Raw genomic sequence first — 5,722 nt, 5'->3', positions numbered from 1 at the left:
ACTTGTTGCTTACTGCGAATAGGCCTAGGGATTCGGTACTTCATTCTGCCAATCCGGACCTAGCAGTAAGACTGGAGTCAGTTGTTTGACCTGCTGGGGTTCTTTTGCTATTCTGTGAACCCAGCAGGTTTGCGGCTGTACTCTCAGACCTGCTTGCTTAATCCTCCCTCACTGTGCAGGGCGTCCAGGTGTCAGTTTAGTGGCAGTAAGCTGAACCTGTGCCCTGCAAGTGGGGGTTAGGATTGTGATACTCTCCTTGTGTCTATATTTCTATCTCTGACCAAGGAGTTTATTCCCACACCCGTTGGTAACCCTTTGGGGTTTTTTCTGTTGCTCTTAGCAACAGCATTTCAGGTGCTCCATATGTTAAATCACTACACATCGCTTCATTGTCCGCTCTATTCCATCTGAGCATTCCTGACACTAGGGAGACACCCAATTCCTGAGCCTTTGGGCTTCTCCGTTCACTTTGTGTTTATTAGTTATTCCATCACCTCCTGTGTATGTTATGTTATACTGTCTGTGAGTTCGTTTGCTTCGCTTCCCTCTCTGTTCATACACCGGTATACTCCTGTTAGCACTGGTGTGCGTAACATATTCAGCAGCCCTACTCCTGTTGAAATTTTGTGGGATTATGGAGCATACCCCTCAAAATACTTTGCAACAGGTGGTCGATCAGGTGCAGGTCCTGACTCGACAATTTAATGAGATGTCCATTAAAATGAACACCCCGCAGGCCGTTAGCGGAGCTCCCGCAGCAGCAGCGGCAAGTTCAGGGGTTAAGAAGCCGAAAGTAAATCTCCCGGATCGTTTTTCTGGAGATCGCTTGCAGTTCTTTTGTTTCAAGGAGAGCTGTAAGCTATATTTCAGGCTTAGGCCCCAGTCTTCTGGGTCGGAGATTCAGCGGGTGGGCATGGTGATTTCCTTGCTACAAGGAGACCCACAGGTCTGGGCATATGGGTTACAGCCTGACTGTCCGTCGCTTAAAAGTGTTGATGCTTTTTTTACGGCACTGGGCATTTTGTATGATGACCCTGACAAGATGGCTTCAGCCGAGGCTCAGATTACGGTTCTTAAGCAAGGGCGACGGCCAGCTGAGGTTTATAGTACGGAGTTTCGGAGGTTGGCTCATGATACCCAGTGGAATGACCCAGCCCTGAGAAACCAGTACCGAAGGGGCCTTTCTGACCAGATAAAGGACCAACTGGTACAATATCCCTCGCCTGATAGCTTAGATCAGCTCATGCAGTTATCCATCCGGGTGGATAGACGGCTGAGAGAGCGTAGGCTTGAAAGGGAGACCGCAGTTTCCTTTTTTCCCAAGGGAACCTCAGACTCTGAGGAATATTCCGAGGAGCCTATGCAGATTGGGGCTACCCGCCTCTCCTCGCGTGAGAAGACGCGGAGGAGACAGCAGGGTTTGTGTTTGTACTGTGGGAATAAAGGTCATGTTGTAGTATCATGCCCAGAAAAACCGGAAAACTTCAGGGCCTGAGGGTGATGGGAAATATCCTGTCAGGCCAGAAGTCAGAATTTCCTAAAAAGACTTTTCTCATTCCGGTGACTTTGGAGATCCTCGGTCAAACTGTCAAGACTGAGGCCTTTGGTGACAGTGGGGCCGATGGGGTTTTCATGGACCGTCAATTCGCCCTGGAACACTCTGTTCCCTCAGTACCTTTGGCATCAGAGATTGAGATCTGTGGGTTAAACGGGGAACCACAGGGTAAAATTACCTCCTGCACCAGCCAAATTCCTTTGTTTATTGTAAACACATTCTGAAAAATTGTCTTTTTATGTGACTGTCTGTTCTTTTGCCCCATTGGTTTTGGGGTTACCCTGGTTAAGGGCCCATAACCCTCAATTTGACTGGGTCTCTGGGGAGATTCTTAGTTGGGGTAGTGATTGTTTCAGGAGTTGCTTGAGCCTTCCAGTCAGGCTCTCGCAGCTAAGTTTGCCAGGATTGCCAGGATGTTATGCAGATTTTGCGGATGTGTTCTCCAAAAAAGTTGCGGAGGTACTACCTCCCCATCGCCCCTATGACTGTGCCATTGATTTGTTGCCGGATGCTAAGCTTCCCAAGAGCAGGTTGTACTCCCTGTCACGTCCTGAGACTCAGGCTATGGCAGAGTACATTCAGGAGAACTTGGCTAAGGGATTTATCAGACCCTCACAGTCCCCAGTTGGGTCGGGGTTCTTTTTCGTGGGTAAAAAGGACGGTTCGTTGCGACCCTGCATCGACTTCAGGGAATTGAACCGTATCACGACTAAAAACTCGTACCCACTGCCTCTCATTTCGGTTTTGTTTGACCAGCTTCGTACTGCCACCATTTTTTCTAAGATTGACCTACGCGGTGCTTACAATCTAATCCGAATAAGAGAGGGGGATGAATGGAAGACTGCCTTTTATACCCACTCAGGGCATTATGAATATTTGGTGATGCCTTTTGGGCTCTCTAATGCCCCGGCAGTCTTCCAGGAATTCATGAACGATGTGCTCAGGGAATATTTGGATAGATTCTTAGTTGTTTATCTAGATGACATCCTAATCTTCTCTCATTCCCTGGAGGAACATCGGAAGCATGTACGCTTAGTCCTCCAGAAACTCAGAGACCACCAGCAAATCGCATTTCTAGGGTATATTATCTACTCAGAAGGTTTCCAAATGGAGGGTTCTAAGGTACAGGCAGTCCTGGATTGGGTGCAGCCCACTAGTTTGAAGGCGCTTCAGCGTTTTCTGGGCTTTGCGAATTTTTATAGACGGTTTATCGCTGGATTTTCGTCTATAGTGGCCCCCCTGGTGGCACTGACTAAGAAAGGGGCGGATGTTGCTCACTGGTCTTGTGAGGCCAAAGCGGCCTTTGCCCGTCTCAAAAGGGCATTTGTCTCGGCCAAGGTGCTGCGACACCCAGATCCAGAGCGTCCTTTTGTGGTAGAAGTGGATGCCTCTGAGATAGGTATTGGGGCAGTGCTCTCTCAGATGGGGGTGTCTGATAATCACCTTCATCCCTGTGCTTACTTTTCCCGTAAATTTTCATCTGCCGAGATGAATTATGATGTGGGTAACCGGGAATTGTTGGCTATAAAGGATGCACTCGGGGAGTGGAGACACTGGCTTGAGGGGGCTAAGTTTGTGGTCTCAATTCTCACCGACCATAAGAATCTGGCATATTTAGAGTCTGCGAAGCGGCTCAATGCCAGGCAGGCACGATGGGCTTTGTTTTTTGCTCGCTTTAATTTTTTGATAACATATCGCCCTGGGTCAAAAAACATCAAGGCTGATGCGCTCTCGCTGAGTTTTGCTCCAGTTCAAGAGACCACCGAGGAGCCATTGCCCATTGTGTCCCCATCATGTATTAAAGTGGGCATTACCCAGGACCTCTTGTCATTAGTCCTTAGAGCACAGGAGCAGGCTCCTCCAGACCTTCCGGTAGGTCTCTTGTTTGTGCCTCCTAGGTTAAGACAGCGAGTGTTCCTGGAATTCCATGCCAAGGGGTCGGCAGGGCATCCGGGTATTGCCAGAACTCGGGAGTTGCTGTCTAGGGCGGTGTGGTGGCCCTCGGTGGCTAGGGATGTGGATCAGTGGGTTCGGGCATGTGACGTTTGTGCCCGAAATAAAACTCCTAGAGGGGTTCCTGTCGGCCCATTACATCCACTCTCTATTCCGTCTAAGCCATGGACCCACATTTCCATGAATTTTGTGGTGGACTTGCCCAAATCCTCGGGGATGACAGCCATTTGGGTTGTCGTTGACAGGTTTTCGAAGAAGGCGCATTTCGTTCCACTGGTTGGGTTGCCATCGGCCAGACGCCTGTCTGAGTTATTTATGCAGCATGTTGTGCGCCTCCATGGGTTGCCACTTGATGTGGTCTCTGACCGTGGATCCCAGTTTGTGGCCAAATTCTGGAGGGCATTTTGTTCTGATCTCCAGATTTCTGTGAGCTTGTCGTCAGGCTACCATCCACAGTCTAATGGGCAGACTGAGAGGGTGAACCAGTCCTTGGAGCAGTTCCTCAGGTGTTATGTCTCCAAGTGTCATACTGACTGGGTTGCTCATGTGTCCATGGCGGAGTTTGCCTATAACAACGCGGCTCACTCTGCTACAGGGATCTCTCCCTTCCTTTGTGTGTATGGGCATCATCCTAAGGCCAATTCTTTTGACCCCCTGGATTCCACGTCTGGTGGTTCCTCTGTTGTTTCGGTCCTTAGGGGTATTTGGAGGAAAGTGAAGAAAGCCCTTGTGTCTGTGTCATTAGTGACCAAAAGGGTTTTTGATAAGCGGAGAAGACCCTGCAGCTTCAAATTAGGAGACTTCGTCTGGTTGTCCACCAAGAATTTGAAGTTGAGACAGCCATCTCATAAGTTTGGCCCCCGGTTCATCGGCCCTTATAAGATCACCAGGGTTATCAATCCGGTGGCATTTCAGTTAGATCTGCCCTGTTCATTGGGTATCAATAAAACATTTCATTGTTCCCTTTTAAAACTGGCGGTTAGTAATCCTTCTTCCAGTGGAAGACCTTCTCCTCTTCTGATACGGGGTCAGAGGGAGTTTGTGGTTGAAAGGGTTCTTGACTCCAAGATGGTTCGGGGTCGGCTGTCATTTTTGGTGCACTGGAAGGGGTATGGCCCGGAGGAGCGGTCGTGGGTGCGCAGTTGAGATCTTCATGCCCCCAGACTGATACGCTCTTTCTTCTCGCAGTTCCCCGATAAACCCGGTGGTAGGGGTTCTTTGACTCCTCGTCAGAGGGGGGGTACTATTAGGATCTCCTGCTCTGTGCTGCCACGTCGCCATGGCAACCGGGAGGCAAGTGTTAGCGAAGTAACCTGAGCGCAGCTGATACTCCGGTCCGGGTTTTTACTGTGTAGTGGTTACAGGCTCTGTGCATGGCAGGGAATCCGGCGCTGGTTTTGTGCTCACAGTCTGTGAGGTCTGAGTGGGGCGTGGACAGCACCTGCTATATAAACCATTCTCTCAGGCTAGGCAAATGCTGCTGAATCTTTGTTTGTTAGTCAGTTCCAGAGAGTTAGCTAGTACTGTGTGACTTTGTATTTACTTGTTGCTTACTGCGAATAGGCCTTGGGATTCGGTACTTCATTCTGCCAATCCGGACCTAGCAGTAAGACTGGAGTCAGTTGTTTGACCTGCTGGGGTTCTTTTGCTATTCTGTGAACCCAGCAGGTTTGCGGCTGTACTCTCAGACCTGCTTGCTTAATCCTCCCTCACTGTGCAGGGCGTCCAGGTGTCAGTTTAGTGGCAGTAAGCTGAACCTGTGCCCTGCAAGTGGAGGTTAGGATTGTGGATACTCTCCTTGTGTCTATATTTCTATCTCTGACCAAGGAGTTTATTCCCACACCCGTTGGTAACCCTTTTGGGTTTTTTCTGTTGCTCTTAGCAACATCATTTCAGGTGCTCCACATGTTAAATCACTACACATCGCTTCATTGTCCGCTCTATTCCATCTGAGCATTCCTGACACTAGGGAGACACTCAATTCCTGAGCCTTTGGGCTTCTCCGTTCACTTTGTGTTTATTAGTTATTCCATCACCTCCTGTGTATGTTATGTTATACTGTCTGTGAGTTCGTTTGCTTCGCTTCCCTCTCTGTTCATACACCGGTATACTCCTGTTAGCACTGGTGTGCGTAACATGAGCACAGATATTTGCAGCACGCTGAGCACAGATTACGGAGCTTTAGAGGGAGAGAACGCAGCCACGTCCTCTCCA

This window comes from Pseudophryne corroboree, chromosome 11 (assembly GCF_028390025.1).
Source record: "Pseudophryne corroboree isolate aPseCor3 chromosome 11, aPseCor3.hap2, whole genome shotgun sequence".
NCBI lineage: Eukaryota > Metazoa > Chordata > Amphibia > Anura > Myobatrachidae > Pseudophryne > Pseudophryne corroboree.
Note: the sequence above shows the minus strand (reverse complement) of the source record.